The sequence below is a fragment of the Dama dama genome, chromosome 2 (assembly GCF_033118175.1).
Source record: "Dama dama isolate Ldn47 chromosome 2, ASM3311817v1, whole genome shotgun sequence".
NCBI lineage: Eukaryota > Metazoa > Chordata > Mammalia > Artiodactyla > Cervidae > Dama > Dama dama.
In genome coordinates, this window is record NC_083682.1 from 10,162,948 (window position 1) to 10,180,661 (window position 17,714).

General features: G+C 43.0%; 1 long non-coding RNA gene and 1 other non-coding gene across 3 annotated transcripts in view; one reads left to right on the forward strand and one right to left on the reverse strand.

The window, feature by feature from the left end:
• LOC133066127 (uncharacterized) overlaps window positions 1-17,714 on the forward strand; it is a 56,153-nt gene that overhangs the window by 12,625 nt on the left and 25,814 nt on the right. The gene's annotated exons all lie outside the window — the stretch shown is intronic.
• Window positions 964-1,036, reverse strand: TRNAE-UUC (transfer RNA glutamic acid (anticodon UUC)). The gene has a single exon. It is a non-coding gene; the product is annotated as a tRNA-Glu (tRNA).

Sequence of the window (17,714 nt, forward strand, 5' to 3'; positions counted from 1 at the left end):
TACCATCCTCAAGGCTCTAGCTCAGAACTGCGTCTCATTATGATGGTTGAACTGCCCCACTGAGTGATGAAGGATGACACAGATCCAGGCACGAAGCCAGCAGGCAGCCTAGCTCACTCCCTGGGCTGCAAGATGAGTCTCTGGACTTGCAGCCTGTTATATACCTTAGCCCAGGCAGGTTTCAGCAGCAATTTAGTTCAGCAGCCCCTAGCCTGGCCTGGTTCGGCCCACAACTTTGGGCAGGGGTCCAATTCTATCCCCCATCTAATTTGAGACTTTTAGTTCCCTTGACCCTCCAGGAATGAATCTGGGGCTTTCACTGAATGTCTGAGCCTGGAGCTCTGCAGCCCACTCACCATAATGCATTTTCATCCTGCTTCTCATCTGCGGTTCTGAGCATGCCCCACTCCCACCCACTGCCACGCAGAATAATGGCCCATAGAGATGTCTACATTCTAATTCCAGGAACCTGTGAATATGTTATTTTACATGGCAAAAAGGAATTTACCGGTGGGACTGAGTTCAGGATCTTGACAATGGAAATAGCGGATGTCACAGAAAGAAAGAGGTTTGAAGATGTTACACTGGTGGCTTTGAAGAGGAAGGAAGGGGCCATGAGCCAAGGAATGCAGGCAGCCTGTAGCATTTCCTCTGAGTCACCTATCTCCCCCTTTCCCTTATAAGGACTCTTATGATCACATCAACCCGTTTGCAGAATCCAAGATAATCTCCCCATGTCAAGATCCTGAACTCAGCCCCATCTGTGTGAAACAGATTTCCCCTTGACTCTTCAGAATAAACGCAGGCCTGTTGACACCTTGATTTTGAGCTCAGTGAAATCTATTTTTTGCCTTTTTATGGCTGTGTAATAGTCTATTGTACATATGTACCATATCTTCTTTTTAATTTTTTTAAATTTATAGTTTATTTTTTGAATGTGCTGCACGGCTTGCAGGATCTTGGTTCCCTGACCAAGGATTGAACCTGGGCCCTCTGCAGTGAAAGCGCCACGTCCTAACCACTGGACCACCAGGGAAGTCCCTCAGTTTTCAGTGTTTGTTACAGTTGCCGTAAGAAACTGTCTTTTTGTTTGTTTGTTTTGGTTCTGTTTTCTTTTTGAATATTTTAAATCTCCCCCCCTTTTCTGTGTGAGGAGTAGAAAAAGACTATCAAACATGAATTTGCCCACAAGTTGATGCTTTCTCTAGGAATGAATGGTGACCATTTATTAAAGTGGGAAAAACAGATCAGTAATGACAGGAGTGTGTAGAATACTAGCTAGAGTATTTCTAGTACTTCAGGAAGTTGCAAAACTTTTTTCTAAATCACACATATACCGTGTATGCATCTATAAACCTAACATTGTAAGGCTTAAATGAGTTGCCAGACTGTTTTCATTTTTTTTTAAATATTTATTTATTTGGCAGTGCCAGGTGTTAGTGACATGGGAACTTTTAACTGTGGTGTGAAAACTCTTTGGTTGTGGCTTGCAGGATCTTAGTTTCCTGGCCAGGAATCGAACCCAGGTCCTCTGCACTGGAAACAAGGGGTGTTAGCAGAGAAGTCCCCAGAGTGTTTTTAAAATAGCTATAACTTGAAAGTGCAAGTACTGTACTGCGCATTGAAATCTGAAATATCTTTTTATCCCTGTCATCTGTCCCTCTGAATTAAAGAAATAGTTCACCTTCTCTAAGACTTCCCTTTCACCATCTGCCTCAGAGTCTGTGGGAGTAATAACAATCATTAAAGGCTTCTGAGCAATTAGAATTGTTTTCTTGTTATTAGACTGATGATTATCTATAAGAAAACCGTTGTACAAGTAATCTATTGCTGCAAAACACATTACACCAAAGCTTAATAACTTAAAAAAAAAAAAAAAGGACAAATATTTATTAGCTCACATTGTTTTGGTGGGTCAGGAATTCAAGAGCAGCTTGTCTGGGTAGATCTGGCCCCAAGTCTCCCACGAGGCTGTGGTCATGATGTCAGACATGATGCAGCTGATCTGAGGTTGATTAGGGCCAGAGGACCTGCTCCCACCCTGCCTTACTCAGGTGGATGATGAGTCAGTGCTGTTAATGGGAAGTCACAGCTTCTCTCAAGGATCTCCCCATAGGGCTGCCTGAGTGTGTTTACCACTCGGCAGCTGACTTGCCGCAGGGCAAGCAGTTCAAGAGAGAACACGGGAGGAGCTTCAATGCCTTTTACAACCTAGCTCAGAAGTCTCAAGGTTTTCCTGTCCACGGCATCCAACTGGCTATCCAAGTCAACTCTACTCAGCATGGAGGGGACCATGCAAGGGCACGAATAACAGGAGACAAAGATCACCAGGGGCTAGCTTAGAAGCTGCCTACCATGACCTAGGAGAAGGTTCTATTATTTAGTCTTCTGCCATAAAACTTTCCTTATCTCATAAAGCCCTAGATGCGCAGAGTAGGAAAGAAATTACAGGGTTAGTCCAAACATCTAGCTCACATCAATCACTTCCTTTTTTATTTTTAGCACTTTTTTTTTTAAATTTTTTTATTAGTTGGAGGCTAATTACTTCACAACATTTCAGTGGGTTTTGTCATACATTGATATGAATCAGCCATGGATTTACACGTCTTCCCCATCCCAATCCCCGCTCCCACCTCCCTCTCCACCCGATTCCTCTCGAAACATCCCACCCTCGCCTTCTCCCACAGAGTTCAAAAGTCTGTTCTGTATTTCTGTGTCTCTTTTTCTGTTTTGCATATAGGGTTATCGTTACCATCTTTCTAAATTCCATATATATGTGTTAGTATGCTGTAATGTTCTTTGTCTTTCTGGCTTACTTCACTCTGTATAAGGGGCTCCACCTTCATCCATCTCATTAGGACTGGTTCAAATGAATTCTTTTTAATGGCTGAGTAATATTCCATGGTGTATATGTACCACAGCTTCCTTATCCATTCATCTGCTGATGGGCATCTAGGTTGCTTCCATGTCCTGGCTATTATAAACAGTGCTGCAATGAACATTGGGGTGCACGTGTCTCTTTCAGATCTGGTTTCCTCGGTGTGTATGCCCAGGAGTGGGATTGCTGGGTCATATGGCAGTTCTATTTCCAGTTTTTTAAGAAATCTCCACACTGTTTTCCATAGCGGCTGTACTAGTTTGCATTCCCACCAACAGTGTAAGAGGGTTCCCTTTTCTCCACACCCTCTCCAGCATTTATTGCTTGTAGACTTTTGGATAGCAGCCATCCTGACTGGCGTGTAATGGTACCTCATTGTGGTTTTGATTTGCATTTCTCTAATAATGAGTGATGTTGAGCATCTTTTCATGTGTTTGTTAGCCATCTGTATGTCTTCTTATTTTTAGCACTTTTTTAAAAATTAGATTTTCTTTTTTTAAAAAAATATTATTTGCTGCTCGCAGGCTTTGTCTAGTTTTGGTACTCAGGTTTCTCATTGTCGTGACTTTCCGTGTGGCGGAGCATGAGCTTCAGTAGTTGCAGCACATGGGCTTGGTTGCTCTGAGACATGTGGAATCTTCCCGAACCAGGGATCGAACCCATGTCCCCTGCATTGGCAGGTGGATTCTTAACCACGGGACCCCCAGGGAATTCCAGGGATCATTTCTTTAAAATCATATCATTTAGAAATCTCTACTGATAATTTAATACTGAGTTGCATAAGCCTTGCCTCATTCGCATGAGAACCCCCAGATCTCCGAAGAACAGAAAACCTGCCTTATGCTTCTGAAACTCTTCAAACGTTTTGCCTGCTCCTTGGCACAAAGTTAGGGATTCATACATTTTTGTAAACTTGACAAACTGTCGACAGGCATTTGAAGAGTAACTCACTGCTTAATGGGCTTCCCAGGTGGCGCTAGTGATGAAGAATCTCCCTGCCACTGTAGGAGATGCAAGAGCTGCAGGATTGATCCTTGGGTCAGGAAGATCTCCTGGAGGAGGAAATGGCACCCCAATTCACTATTCTTGCCTGGAAAATTCCATGAGCAGAGCAACCTGGTGGGCTACAGCCCATGGGGCCGCAGAGTCAGACACAACTGAGCACATCATTGGTTAATATCCAGCCACCACCTCCTGACCCCTACCTTCTTATTTTGATGTTTCTGTGTGTTTCAAAAGCTTGGGCTTATGGAAGTGACTGACTCCAGAATTTAAGGAGAAGTTAGCTATAGGGTGAGTCTGTCCACACTGAGGTTGAATTTAGAGTCCAAATAGGAGCCAAACTGGGTATATACAGAACCAGAAATATTGCCAGTGTCCTTGTCCAGGGATACTAGTGAGGCACATTGGATAGAAGCAATATGTGTAAACTGGGAGGCAGGATGTCAGAAATGGTGGAGACGCAGTTGCATCTGCTGTGTGATTTTTAGGCAAGTCCTCAGATCACGGAGGGGCTTCCCTGGTGGCTCAGTGGTAAAGAATCCGTCTCCAATGCAGGAGACACAAGAAACTTGGGTTCGATCCCTGGGTCAGGAAGATCCCCTGGTGAAGGAAATGGCAACCTGATCCAGTGTTCTTGCCTGCAAAACCCTATCGACAGAGGAGCCTGGCGGGCTACAGTCCAAAGGGTTGCAAAGAACGGGACACAATTAAGCATGCAGGCAGATCACTGAGGCAACTTAGCACACGCGTGCTAGATCACCTGAACTCTCCGGGTGTGGTGTCCTTATCACTTAATTGGGATAATAATGGCCATGTGTTTTCAAAGAGGTGACGCAATTGGATCTCTCCTACTGGAAGGACCATAAACAGTTATAATCACTTTATAGAGCACTGGCAATATCCAGGAGAGCTTACATGTAGTACCATACCTCAGCAATTCTATCCTTGGTCTGACCTTCTAGCAAAAGTTCTCAACCTTGGTGGCATGTTAGAACCACCTGAAAGAGTTGTGTGTTTTTTTTTTTTTTTTTTTTAAGTCTTAATGTCTCAGCTCTATCCTCAGGGATTAAGATTTTATCAGTTCTGGGATGAGGCCCAGAAATTGGTTTTTTTAAAAGCTCCCAAGGCTATTCTAGTGTGTATTCTGCCAGCGAGAAGTTCACAGGGACAAAGAGCTATCCACCTGGTGCACCAAATACGTAAAAACCACGGGGATTAGGCATCTAAAGGGAAAAGCCAATCTTTATAATTCTTTTAAAAAGATAGAGAACTAAAAAAAAATGATAGAGAACTAACACATGACCTTGGGATCTGGAAGGATTTCAGAAGATTCAAAATGCATTCACCAGAACAGATAAGACAGATATATTTGTCTTTGATGTGTAAAAACCATGTATTTGAAAAGATGCCATAAACAAAGAGAACAGAGAAGCCACCAGGTGAAAGAAATAATCAGAGAATCAGATAAGCAAGGGATCTGTGTTCATAACATAAAAGGAATTCAAATGTGCCAGTAAGAAAAAGATGATAAAAACGATGAATTATCTAACTGCCATTACTTTATTGTATGGAGAATAGAAAAGTAAACTACCAGAGTTATACAAAGAACTTTTCAGCAGGAAAATAATGAATCAACTATGGATTAATATATATACTCAGGGACTTCCCTGGTGGTTCAGTGGTCAAGATGCCAAGCTTCCAAGGGGCATCAGTTCAATCCCTGGACAGGAAACTAAGATCCTGCAGGTTGCATGATGCAGCCCCCCCAAAAAAACTCAAACAAAAATATGGTGGTGGTTTAGTCTCTAAGTTGTGTCTGACTGTTGCGACCCCATGGACTACTGTAGCCTGCCAGGCTCCTCTGTCCTTGGAATTCTCCAAGCAAGAATACTGGAGTGGGTTGCCATTTCCTTCTCCAAAGGATCTTCCCAACCCAGGAATCGAACCCAGGTCTCCTGCATTGCAGGCAGATGGTTCACCGACTGAGTTATGAGGGAAGCCCTATAAACAAACAAACAAACAAAAAATATATATATTTACATATTTTATACATGTGTGTTAGCCAGGGCACTGGACATGTCGTCCTGCTACATGGAGTGGCCTGTCAGGCCTAGTCAGGGTCTGACAAAACGTGGTCCACCAGAGAAAGGAATGGCAAACCACTGTAGTATTCTTGCCTGGAGAACCCCATGAACACAATGAAAAAGCAGATGAGCCCCCCAGCTTGGTAGGTGTCCAATATTCTGGGGGAAGAGTAGAGAAAAAGCTCCAGAAAGAATGAAGAGGCTGGGTTAAAGCAGAAATGTCATTCAGTTGTGGATGTGTCTGGTGGTGAAAGTGAAGTCCGATGCTATAAAGAACAATATTGCACAGGAACCTGAAATCTTAGGTCCACGAACCAAGGTAAATTGGATGTGGTCAAACAGGAGATGGAAAGAGTGAACATCGACATTTTAGGAATCAGTGAACTAAAGTGGATCGAACCTGGGTCTCCCGCATTGCAGGCAGATTCTTTATCAGCTGAGCCACAAAGGAAGCCCAAGAATACTGGAATGGATGGACTATCCCTTCTCCAGTGGATCTTCCCAACCCAGGAATCGAATCGGGGTCTCCTGCATTGCAGGTGGATTCTTTACCAGCTGAGCTATCAGGGAAGCCCAGAACTGAAGTGGATGGGAATGGGCGAATTTAATTCTAATGACCATTATATCTACTACTGTGGGCAAGAATCCCTTAGAAGAAATGGAGTAGCCCTCATAGTCAACAAAAGAGTCTGAAATGCAGTACTGGGTGCAATCTCAAAAATGACTGAATGATCTCAGTTCGTTTCCAAGGCAAACCATTCAATATCACAGTAATCCAAGTCTACACCCCAACCACTAATGCCAAAGAAACTGAAGCTGAACGGTTCTATGAAGACCTACAAGACCTAACACCACAGCAGGTCTAACACCATTAACTAGAGCTAACCAAAAACAGATGTCCTTTTTACCTTAGGGGTCTGGAATGCAAAAGTAGGCAGTCAAGAGATACTTGGAACAACAGGCAAGTTTGATCCTGGAGTACAAAATGCAGCAGGGCAAAGGCTAACAGAGTTCTGCAAAGAGAATGCACTAGTCATAGCAAACACTCTCTTCCAACAACACAAGAGACAACTCAACACAGGGACGGCACCAGATGGTCAATACCGAAATCAACATGGAGAAGCTCTATACAGTCAGGAAAAGCAAGACCTGGAGCTAACTGTGGCTCAGATCATCAGCTCCTTATTGAAAAATTCAGGGTTAAATTGAAAAAAGTAGGGAAAACCACTAGGCAATTCAGGTATGACCTAAATCAAAGCCCTTATGACTATACAGTGAAGGTGATGAATAGATTCAAGGGATTAGATCTATTTAAGACAGAATGCCTGAAGAACTATGGATGGAGGTTCATAACACTGTATAGGAGGTGGTGACCAAGACCATCCCCAAGGAAAAGAAATGCAAGAAGACAAAGTTGAGGAGTCCTGACAAATAGCTGAGAAGAGATGCAAAAGGCAAGGCAGAAAGGAAATGATATACCCATCTGAATGCAGAGTTCCAGAAAATAGGAAGGAGAGATAAGAAGGCCTTCTTATGTGAACAGTTTAAATACAGGGAAGCAATAGAATTGGAAAGACTAAACATCACTTCAAGAAAATTGGAGATAGCAAGGGAACATTTCATGCAAAGACATTCACAGTAAAGGACAGAAACAGCAAAGACCTAACAGAAGCAGAAGAGATTAAGAAGAGGTGGCAAGAATACACAGAATATACAAAAAAGTCTTAATGACCCAGATAACCACACTCACCTAGAGCCAGATATCCTGGAGTGTGAAGTCAAATGGGGAAGTGTTACCACAAGCAAAGCTAGTGGAGGTGATGGAATTCCAGCTGTCACCATGTCAGCAAATTTGGAAAATTCAGCAGTGGCCACGGGACTGGAAAAGGTCACTTTTTATTCCAATCCCAAAGAAAAGCAATGCCAAAACATGTTCAAATTACCATACAATTGCACTCATTTCACATGGTAACAAGGTAATGCTCAAAATCCTTCAAGCTAGGCTTCAGCCATACCAGAACTTCCAGATGTACAAGCTGGATTTAGAGAAGGCAGAGGAGTGTGAGATCAAGTTGCCAACATCCCCTGGATCATAGAAAAAGCAAGGGAATTCCAGAAAAAAAAAATCTACTTTTGACTATGCTAAAGCCTTTGACTGTATGGATCACAACAAACTGTAGAAAATTCTTACGGAAATGCAAATACTAGACCATCTTACCTGTCTCCTGATAGACCTGTAAGCAGGACAAGAAGCAACAGTTAGAACCGGATATGGAGCAGTGGACTGGTTCAAAATTGGGAAAGAAGTATTTCGAGGCTGTTTATAGTCACCCTGCTTATTTAACTTTTCTGCAGAGGACATCATGTGAAATGCCAGGCTGGATGACTCACAAGCTGGAATCAAGAATGCCAGGAGAAATAGCAACAACCTCAAATACACAGATGATACCATTTTAATGGCAGAAAGTGGAGAGGAACTAATGAGCCACTTGATGAAGTGAAAGAGGAGAGTAAAAAAGCTGGCTTAAAACTCAACATTCAAAAAACTAAGATCATGACATCTGGTCCTATCACTTCATGGCAAACAGAAGGGGAAAAAGTGGAAACAGTGACAGGCTTTATACTCTTGGGCTCCAAAATCACTGCTAACGATGACTATAGCCCTGAAATTGAAAGACACTTGCTTTTTGAAAGAAAAGCTATGACAAACCTAGACAGCATATTAAAAGGTAGAGACATCACTTTGCCAAAAAGATCCATATAGTCAAAGCTATGTGGATCTTTTTTCAGTAGTCATGTACAGATGTGAGAGTTGGACCATAATAAAGAAGGCTTGAGTGCCAAAGGCTTGGTTTTGAACTGGGTACTGGAGAAGACTCTTGAGAGTTCTTTGTACTGCAAGAAAATCAAGCCAGTCAATCCTAAAGGAAATCAGTCCTGAATGTTCATTGGAAGGACTGATGCTAAAGCTGAAGCTCCAATACTTTGGCCACCTGATGCGAAGAACTGACTCTTTGGAAAAGCCCCTGATGCTGGGAAAAATTGAGGGCAAGAGGAGAAGGGGACGACAGAGGATGAGATGGTTGGGTGGCATCAATGACTCAATGAACATGAGTTTAAGCAAACTCCAGGCAGCAGTGAAGGATAGGGAAGCCTGGTGTGCTGTGTAACAAAGTTCAGTTCATGGGGACATGACTTAATGGCTGAACAACAACAACAAAAGAAAAGCAATGTTGATCGATAAAAAAAAAACCTTCAGTTGATACAGTATGACACCGATTATCTGAGAAAATTTGAAACACAAATCAGTACCGTACTAGTAAAGGCTGTACAAGTGTAAATACATACATGGGTCTGGAAAACACTATTCTGAGTTTTATTTTTACCTCCTAGAAGGAAGGGAAATAGGATTGAGGTTTCGGATAAGTCTGTAATATTTTAGGTGTTAGTCGGATTGGTAAAAACATGAACGTGTTGTATCATTATATTTTGTTTGCTTTACAATACTATAAAAATTATTGAAAAATTAGTTCTGGAATCTTTAAGGGCTAATCCTCTAGAACCACAGTAATTTTTCTGGTGTGAAATCCTGATCTGATTATCCTGGCTTTGTCATTTTAAAGGCAAGGTACATGAACTTGTAGAGAAACCAAGGCAGAAAGTCTTTATTCGCCATAAGGAGTCTTGATAGCTCAGAATCCACCTGCAATGAAGCAGACCCCAGTTCGATTCCTGGGTCGGGAAGATCCTCTGGAGAACGGATAGGCTACCCACTCCAGTCTTCTTGGGCTTCCCTGGTGGGATGGTAAAGAATCTGCCCGAAATGCGGGAGATCGGGATTCGATCCCTGGGTTGGGAAGATCTCCTGGGGAAGGGAACGGCTATTCTGCCTGGAGAATTCCATGGACTATATAGCCCATATATAGTCTCAGAGTCAGATACCACCGAGCTTTCACAAGGAGTAATGTTGGGGTTTTAGCTTCCTATATGTGATAAACCCTAAGCACCCGTTTGGGGGCGCCAGAGGACAGCACAACCCGCGGATCCGGGTTCTCCCGGGGGAATGGAATGGGCGGGTTCACACTGATTAATAATCAAACCTCCCCTGGATTCTTACCTCCTTAAGTGTCTTGCAAAGACAGTAGCACACGCTGTTTTTAACGCCCTGGGCTTGATATAGTAAGGGTTTGCGGAGCCCCTGAAATGCAGCTTATTTTTCATCTGGATACTTAGATCAAAGTATTCTTGATGTTTGATCAAGAACTTTGAGAACTGAGTCAGTTGGCAGTGTTTCTTGCCTGGAGAATCCCAAGGACGGAGGAGCCTGGTAGGCTACAGTACACGGGGTCCCAAAGAGTCGGACACGACTGAGTGACTCCACCTTCTTTTCTTCTTACGGAAAATTAATCTGACAGCCTTGGTGCTTTCTGATGCCCCCAGAATCCTCATGAGCAGGAAATGAGGCTGCTTGATAAATGTGCTTTTCTCATCTCTTGTGAAATTGTCATATATTAAAAAGTAATTGGAAAGAAATAAAGGCTGATCAAGGTTGTTACCCAAATATTATAACAAAAATTACATTTAGGTAGGTTGATGCCTGGTGAAAATGGAGACTGAATGGCTTAAGGAGAGTCTTCTGAGAAGTCCTGTTAAAATCATCTGACCAAGTTAGGAGAATGCCTTCTCATTGGATAGCAAAAGAGAAGATCACCCGAAAGTCCCCTCTGCTTGGTCCCCTTGACCGGTGATGGAGCTGTTCACATCACGAGGTAGCCAGTAATCACGTGTGGCTACAGAGAGCTGAACTATTGCTGGAACCAAGAACAAAATGTTACTTTTTATTTAATTTTAGTTCAATTTCAGTAACCACATGTGGCTACTGGATCGGGCAGTCAGCGCAGGTCTAGATATTTTTAAATGTCTATTTTTGTGTTGCACCACTAATATATGCACTAAAGGAAATGAGATGCATGTTAAATTCAAATTGGGGTGTATATACGTCTATATTTTCCCCTACTGATGTCAAATGTACTTATAAATACACACATTTTTTTCCTTTCCAAAAATGGAATCACACTTAACATATTGCTTTTAATGTTTTAAAAAAGTAATATACAGGAAACATATCCCCATGGCAGAACTTTATATAGTTTTTAATAGTTGGAACATCCTCAGTTGAGTGGATAATAGTGGACAGTTACTATTCTAAGCACACTGGCCACGTTATCTCATGTGATCCTCACCACCTTGTGGGGTAGATACCGTCCCATTTTGCAGATATGCGTGCTCAGTTGCTTAGTCATGTCTGACTCTTTGTGACCCCATGGACTGTAGCCTGCCAGGCTCCTCTATCCGTGGAATTTTCCAGGCAAGAATACTGAACTGGGTTGCCATTTCCTTCTCCGAATTTTACAAATGACTTCTCTGAAATACATAAAGATGAGCGTGTACTTTGTGAAACTCAAGCAGAGGCAGTGGGGGAGTGAGTGTTCTAAGGCCCCCAACCAGGTGGGCTGACTTTTGAGCCTGCTGTTGGATCTCTCTGCTTCAAATAAATTTTTAAAAATTGACATATAGTTCATTAATAATGTCATGTTAGTTTCAAGTATACAGCAAAGTGATTCAGAAAGATGTAGATATATTCTTTTTCAGATTATAGGTTATTACAAGATACTGAGTACAGTTCCCTGTGATATACACTAAGTCTTTGTTGTTCACCTAGTTAATATATAGTAGTGTGTATGGCAACCCACTCCAGTACTCTTGCCTGGAAAATCCCATGGACAGAGGAGCCTGGTAGGCTACAGTCCATGGGATCGCCAAGAGTCGGACACGACTGAGTGACTTTGCTTAGTGTGTATATGGTAATCTCAAACCCCTAATTTATCTCCCCTACCTAAACTAATTCAGCTTAAAATAAGCATTGTTTTCTCCATACCAAACTCTAATTTCCCCCAAATCTTTTTTTTAGAAAAGTAAAACTCCTTACTGTAGGTTTATGCACATTAGTCGTTTTACCAACAGCATCCTCTTTGGGGCGTTTTCTTCAGAGCTTGATGCGTGACCCCTAAAGGGACAGATAGCTCTCTGTTTCAGATTAAGGTCTCTTCGGAAACCAGGCCACTCAGACCCTTCAGCTTTGCCCTTCCCCCTCCCCCTCTGCAGGTCTCTGCAAGGCGTCTGCTTCCTCTGGGGTTTCAGCTGGCAGCGTCAGCTCTCTTATCCTTCAGCCAACCTTTCTGTAACTGATATCCCCTGTGGCTGAGAGGGAGCAAAGTTTCAGGTCACCGTCAAAAGGACTGTAACCCTGGCTGCACCCAGAAGTGTGTGCCTGGGGGCGGCAGGGGGATGGAGTAACAGGGCCTCGGTTCTCATGAGGGTCGAGGGGAAGTCACTAATCAGCGCCATGCTCACGGCTTTTCCTAGGCTCTGCTGAGGTAAAATCAAGAGAAAAATAAAGCATGACACCATATGCCTTGTGCCCAGGAGCCCTGGAAAGGAGGAAACGGGAGCAACCATCAGAGACAGTGGTGCTGACTGCCCAGGAACTCCACGCTCTCTTGCTTTCCACAGAATCTGATGAATACTCGGATTGTTTAGTGCAGAAAACACAACACCCCAAAGTCCTGGAAGTGGATGCTGGTGATGTTTGCACAGCATCGTGGCTCTACTTGCTGTTCGGTCTCTAAATCATGTTGGACACTTTGCAATCCCATGGACTGCAGCACGCTAGGCTTCCCTGTCCCTCACTGTCACTGAGTTTGCTCAAACTCATGTCCATTGAGTCAGTGAGGCTATCCAACCATCTCACCCTCTGCCACCCTCTTCTTTTCTTCCTTCAGTCTTTCCCAGCATCAGGGTATTTTCCACTGAGTCGACTCTGCATCAGGTGGCCAAAATATTGCAGTTTCAGCTTCAGCATCAGTCCTTCCAATGAATATTCAGGGTTGATTTCCTTTAGGATTGACTAATTTGATCTCCTTGCTGTCCAAGGCTGTACTTAATGCCACTGAATTGTACATGAAGTGGTTCAAGTGGTAAACTTTATGTTATGTGGGTTTGATCGCAATTAAAAAGAAAAATAAAAAACAGAAGCTCAGTTACTTGCATCTAAAACCTAATAGCCGTTCCTTTTATTTTTCACTGAGTTTGTTGACTTTTTTTATCTTGAAATATAATTGACATATAACAACTAGCTTCAGGTGTGCCTTGTGAAATGATCTTCAGGATAGGTCTAAGATATATTTTTTATTTTGATTTTTGTATTGAAGTATCGTTGATTTGCAATGTTGCTTTAGTTTCAGATGTACAGCATAGCAGTTCAGTTATACATATATATGTATCTATTCTTTTCTCAGATTCTTTTCCCTTATAGATTGTTACAAAGTATTGAGCATGAAGTTCCTTATGCTATGCAGTAGGTCCTTGTCGATTGTCTATTCTATATATAGTGTTATGTATGTGTGAATCCCATATTCCTACTTTATGCCTCCCTCTCTTTTCCCTTTGACAACTATAAGTTTGCTTTCTATGTCTGTTGGTCTATTTCTGTTTTGTAAATAAGTTCACTTGTGTCATTTTTTTTAAAGACAACACATATAAATAGTTACATACAATATTTGTCTTTCTTGGTCTATCTTACTTCACTTAGCATGATAATCGTAGGTCCATCCATGTTGCTGTGAATGCCATTATCTCATTAATTTTTTATGGCTGAGTAATATTCCACTCTATGTATGCACCACATCAATTTGTTTTTAATTTTTTAAATTTACTTTTTGGCTATACCTCTTAGTTTGCAGGATCTCAGTTCCCCGACCAGGGATCGAACCCAGCCCCCCTGCAGTGGAAGTGTGGAGTCCTAACCACTGGACCCTCAGAGAAGTCCCTATACCACATCTTCTTTACCCACTCATCTGTGGATGGACATTTAGGTTGCTTTCACGTCTTGGCTACTAAAATCCATTCTCGATTCTCTCTTTTACTTACCCCATCTGACCAACCTATTAGGAAGTCTTGCACCTCCAAGAGACTTCCAGATTTGTCCTCTCTGTCTCTGCATCCACACTTGGTCCAAGCTACCATCCATACCTTTGATTATGACAGCAGTAACCTCCTAATTCCTAACTCATCCCTCTGCTGGACTCTTGCCCTCCTGCAGCCCATTGTCTCCTAAGCAGCCAGATCATGACTTAGCTCATAGTGTTCTCCTTGCTCAAAGCAAATGCCTTACTCCTGGCTCTTAGGATAAAAGCCAAGCTCCTACCTGGTCTCTGGGGTTCACGCCATCGGTCACAATCAGCCTCTCCAGCCCCATCTCTGACCTCGTCCTCTGGCTTACCAGGTCCTAGCCTCTTTCTGCTCCTTGAATGTGCTAAGCTTGCTCCCACATCAGGGCTTCGCTCCTGCCGTTTTCTCTTCCTGGTCTCCACATGCTGGTTCTTTCCTGGCATCCAGACCTCAGCTTCCTGTCACCTCCGCAGAAGGGCCTTTCCCTTCTGAGTCTAAACTAGCCGCCGAGTCCCTCTATCACATATCCCTGGTATATTTTCCTGAACAGCCCGTATTATTTCCTAATACGCTTCTTATTCTTTTTTGAAAAACAAACTATTCATTTGATAAACACAAATTATGCCTATGTCTCAGACACACTTTTTAAAAAATATTTATCTATTTATTTTTTTTTTTGGCTGCACTGGGTCTTTGTTGCTGTGAAGACTTTCTCTAGTTGCATCATGCAGGGGCTACTCTCCCATATCGCTGCACAGGTTTCTCATCACGGTGGCTTCTCTTGTTGCGGAGCGCAGGCTCTACGGCGTGTGGGCTTCAGTAGCTGTGGCGCTTAGGGTTAGTTGCTTCATGGCATGTGGGCTATTCCTGGATCAGGGATCGAACCCGTGTCCCCTGCCTTGGCAGGTAGATTCTTAACCACCGAAACAGCAGGGAAGTCCTTTTCTTGTTTGTTTGTCTAATTATGTATGGTCCATGTCCTCTCCCTAGAATGGAAACTCAACGAAGAGCGGGAACCTGCAGGGCTGGGTCTCCATCATCTAGAATGGAGCCTGGCCCGTCACAGGTGCACGGCATATATGACTAAGTCAGTGAAAAATTAATGTGTGTTTCCCTAACATGGGGAATATCACTTGTTTTGGGCTGAATGATGGTGCTCAAAAAGGTATGTCTACGCCCCAGAACCTGTGAATGTGCCCATATTTGGAAAAATGGCAGTAGGGGGATGTGGATAAATTCAGAGTTTGGGATTAAAATGTACAGATTACTATATAAAACTAGATGATGCAGGGAACCCAAAGCCAGTGCTCTGTGACAACCTAGAGGGGTGGGAGGTCTGTTTAAGAGGGAGAGGGCATGTGTACCCCTGTGGCTGATTCATGTAGGTATATGGCAGAAACCATCACAATATTGCAAAGTAATTATCCTCCAATTAAAAATCAAATTAAAAAAATAGATAACCAACAAGATCCTACTGCCCAGCACAGGGAACTATACCCGACATCTTGTATTAACCTTTAAGGGAAGAGAATGTAAATAAAGCAAGTATGTATCTCTGACCTGGAGAAGGCAATGGCAGCCCACTCCAGCATTCTTGCCTCGAGAATCCCATGGACAGAGAAGCCTGGTGGGCTACAGTCCATGGGGTCGCAAAGAGTCAGACACGACTAGGCAACTAACACCACACACACGTATATCTGAATCACTTCACTATACACCTGGAGCTAACACAAGATTGTTAATCAACTATATTACAATAAATATTAAAAAAAAAAAAAAAAACATGGTCTTTGCAGATATAATTAAGTTGAGGATCTTATGATGAGATCATCCCAGATCCCGGCTGAACCTTAAATCCAAGGACAAGTGTCCTCAGAAGGCATGGAGGAGATGGCCACGTGCAGACAGAGGCCGAGACTGGAGTGATGGTGACACAAACCAGATTTCCGGCAGCCACCAGAACCTGAAAGGCATAGGGAAGGATCCTCTCATGTAGAGCCTTCGGAGGGAACACGGCCCCACAAACAAGATTTCAGACTTCTGGCCTCCAGAACTTTCAGAGAAGACATTTCTTGTTGCTTGAAGCCACCCAGTTTGTGGTGACTTGTTACAGCTGCCCTAGGACATTAATCTTATGAACTCTTTTGGCAAAAATTAACTGTGTGTTCCCTTTGATATTAAATTAACCACAAATAACAGTATGTAATTCTCTCCCACGTGTGTGTCCTTTCTCTACCACTTGATAACTAAGGGAAGGATGCTATGGTTCTGCTTCTTGGCATCACCCACAACAGTTTGCAGAGTGTTAGGGTCAGAGCAGGCACTTGGCAAGTCGGTATTGATTGAACAGTAGGGAATATTGATATACTCCCTCTCAGATCGAGGTTACAAGGCAAAGACTCTGGCATCATCAGGGGTCCAGGGAACTTTGCTGCATGTGGCCATCACTTCATGACAAATAGATGGGTAAACAATGGAAACAGTGACAGACTTTATTTCTGGGGGCTCCAAAATCACTGCAGATGGTGACTTCAGCCATGAAATTAAAAGATGCTTGCTCCTTGGAAGAAAAGCTATGCTCCTTGGAAGAAAACCAAGACAGCATATTGAAAAGCAGAGACATTACTTTGCAAACAAAGGTCCGTCTAGTCAAAGCTGTGGTTTTCCCAGTAGTCATGCATGGACATGAGAGTTGGATTATAAAGAAAGCTGAGAGCCAAAGGATGGATGCTTTTGAACTGTGGTGTTGGAGAAGACTCTTGAGAGTCCCTTGGACTGCAAGGAGATCAAACCAGTCAATCCTAAAGGAAATCAGTCCTGAATATTTATTGGAAGGACTGATGTTGAAGCTGAAGCTCCAGTACTTTTGGCCACCTGAAGTGAAGAAATGATTCATTTGAAAAAAGACCCTGATGCTGGAAAAGATTGAAGACAGGAGTAGAAGGGGACAACAAAGGATGAGGTAGCTGGGTGGCATCACCGACTCAATGAACATGAGTTTGAGCAAACTCCAGGAGCTGGTGATAGACAGGGAAGCCTGGTGTGCTGCAGTCCATGGAGTCAAAAAGAATCAGACACAACTGAGTGACTGAAACGAACTGAACTGAAGCCTTGAGTTGAAAGCAGTTTGGGTATAATTTTGGCTTTGTCCACACTGATCTGCCATCTCTCAAACTCAGCCTTTACAACATAGGGAATATAACCAATATTTTATAATAACTGTAAATGGAATATAACATTTAAACTTGCAGATCACTATATGGTACACCTGTAACTTGTGTAATATCAACTATCATTGATATTACATCAACTATCTTTGTTCCGTCTTTAAGTTGCGTCTGACTCTGTGGACTGTAGCCCTCCAGGATCCTCTGTCCATGGGATTTCCCAGACAAGAAAACTGGAGTGTTTTGCCATTTCCTTATCCAGGGGATCTTCCCAGACCAGGGATCAAGCCCATGTCTTCTGCATTGGCCGCCAGATTCTTTACCACTGAGCCACCAAGGAAGCCCACATCAACTATACTTCAACTAAAAAGAACAACAGCTTGTAACTCCTGTTACCTCGGTCCCCCCGAGCCAGACTACCGTGGAAGACGTGTTTTCTGACTGGAACTTGTAGGCTTGTCGAAATAACTGAGCGCCACGCTTCCCTGGTGGTCCAGCAGCTAAGACTCCGTTCTCCCAATGCAGGATGCCCGCAAGCCACCACGAAGACCTGGCACAACCAGATACATGAAT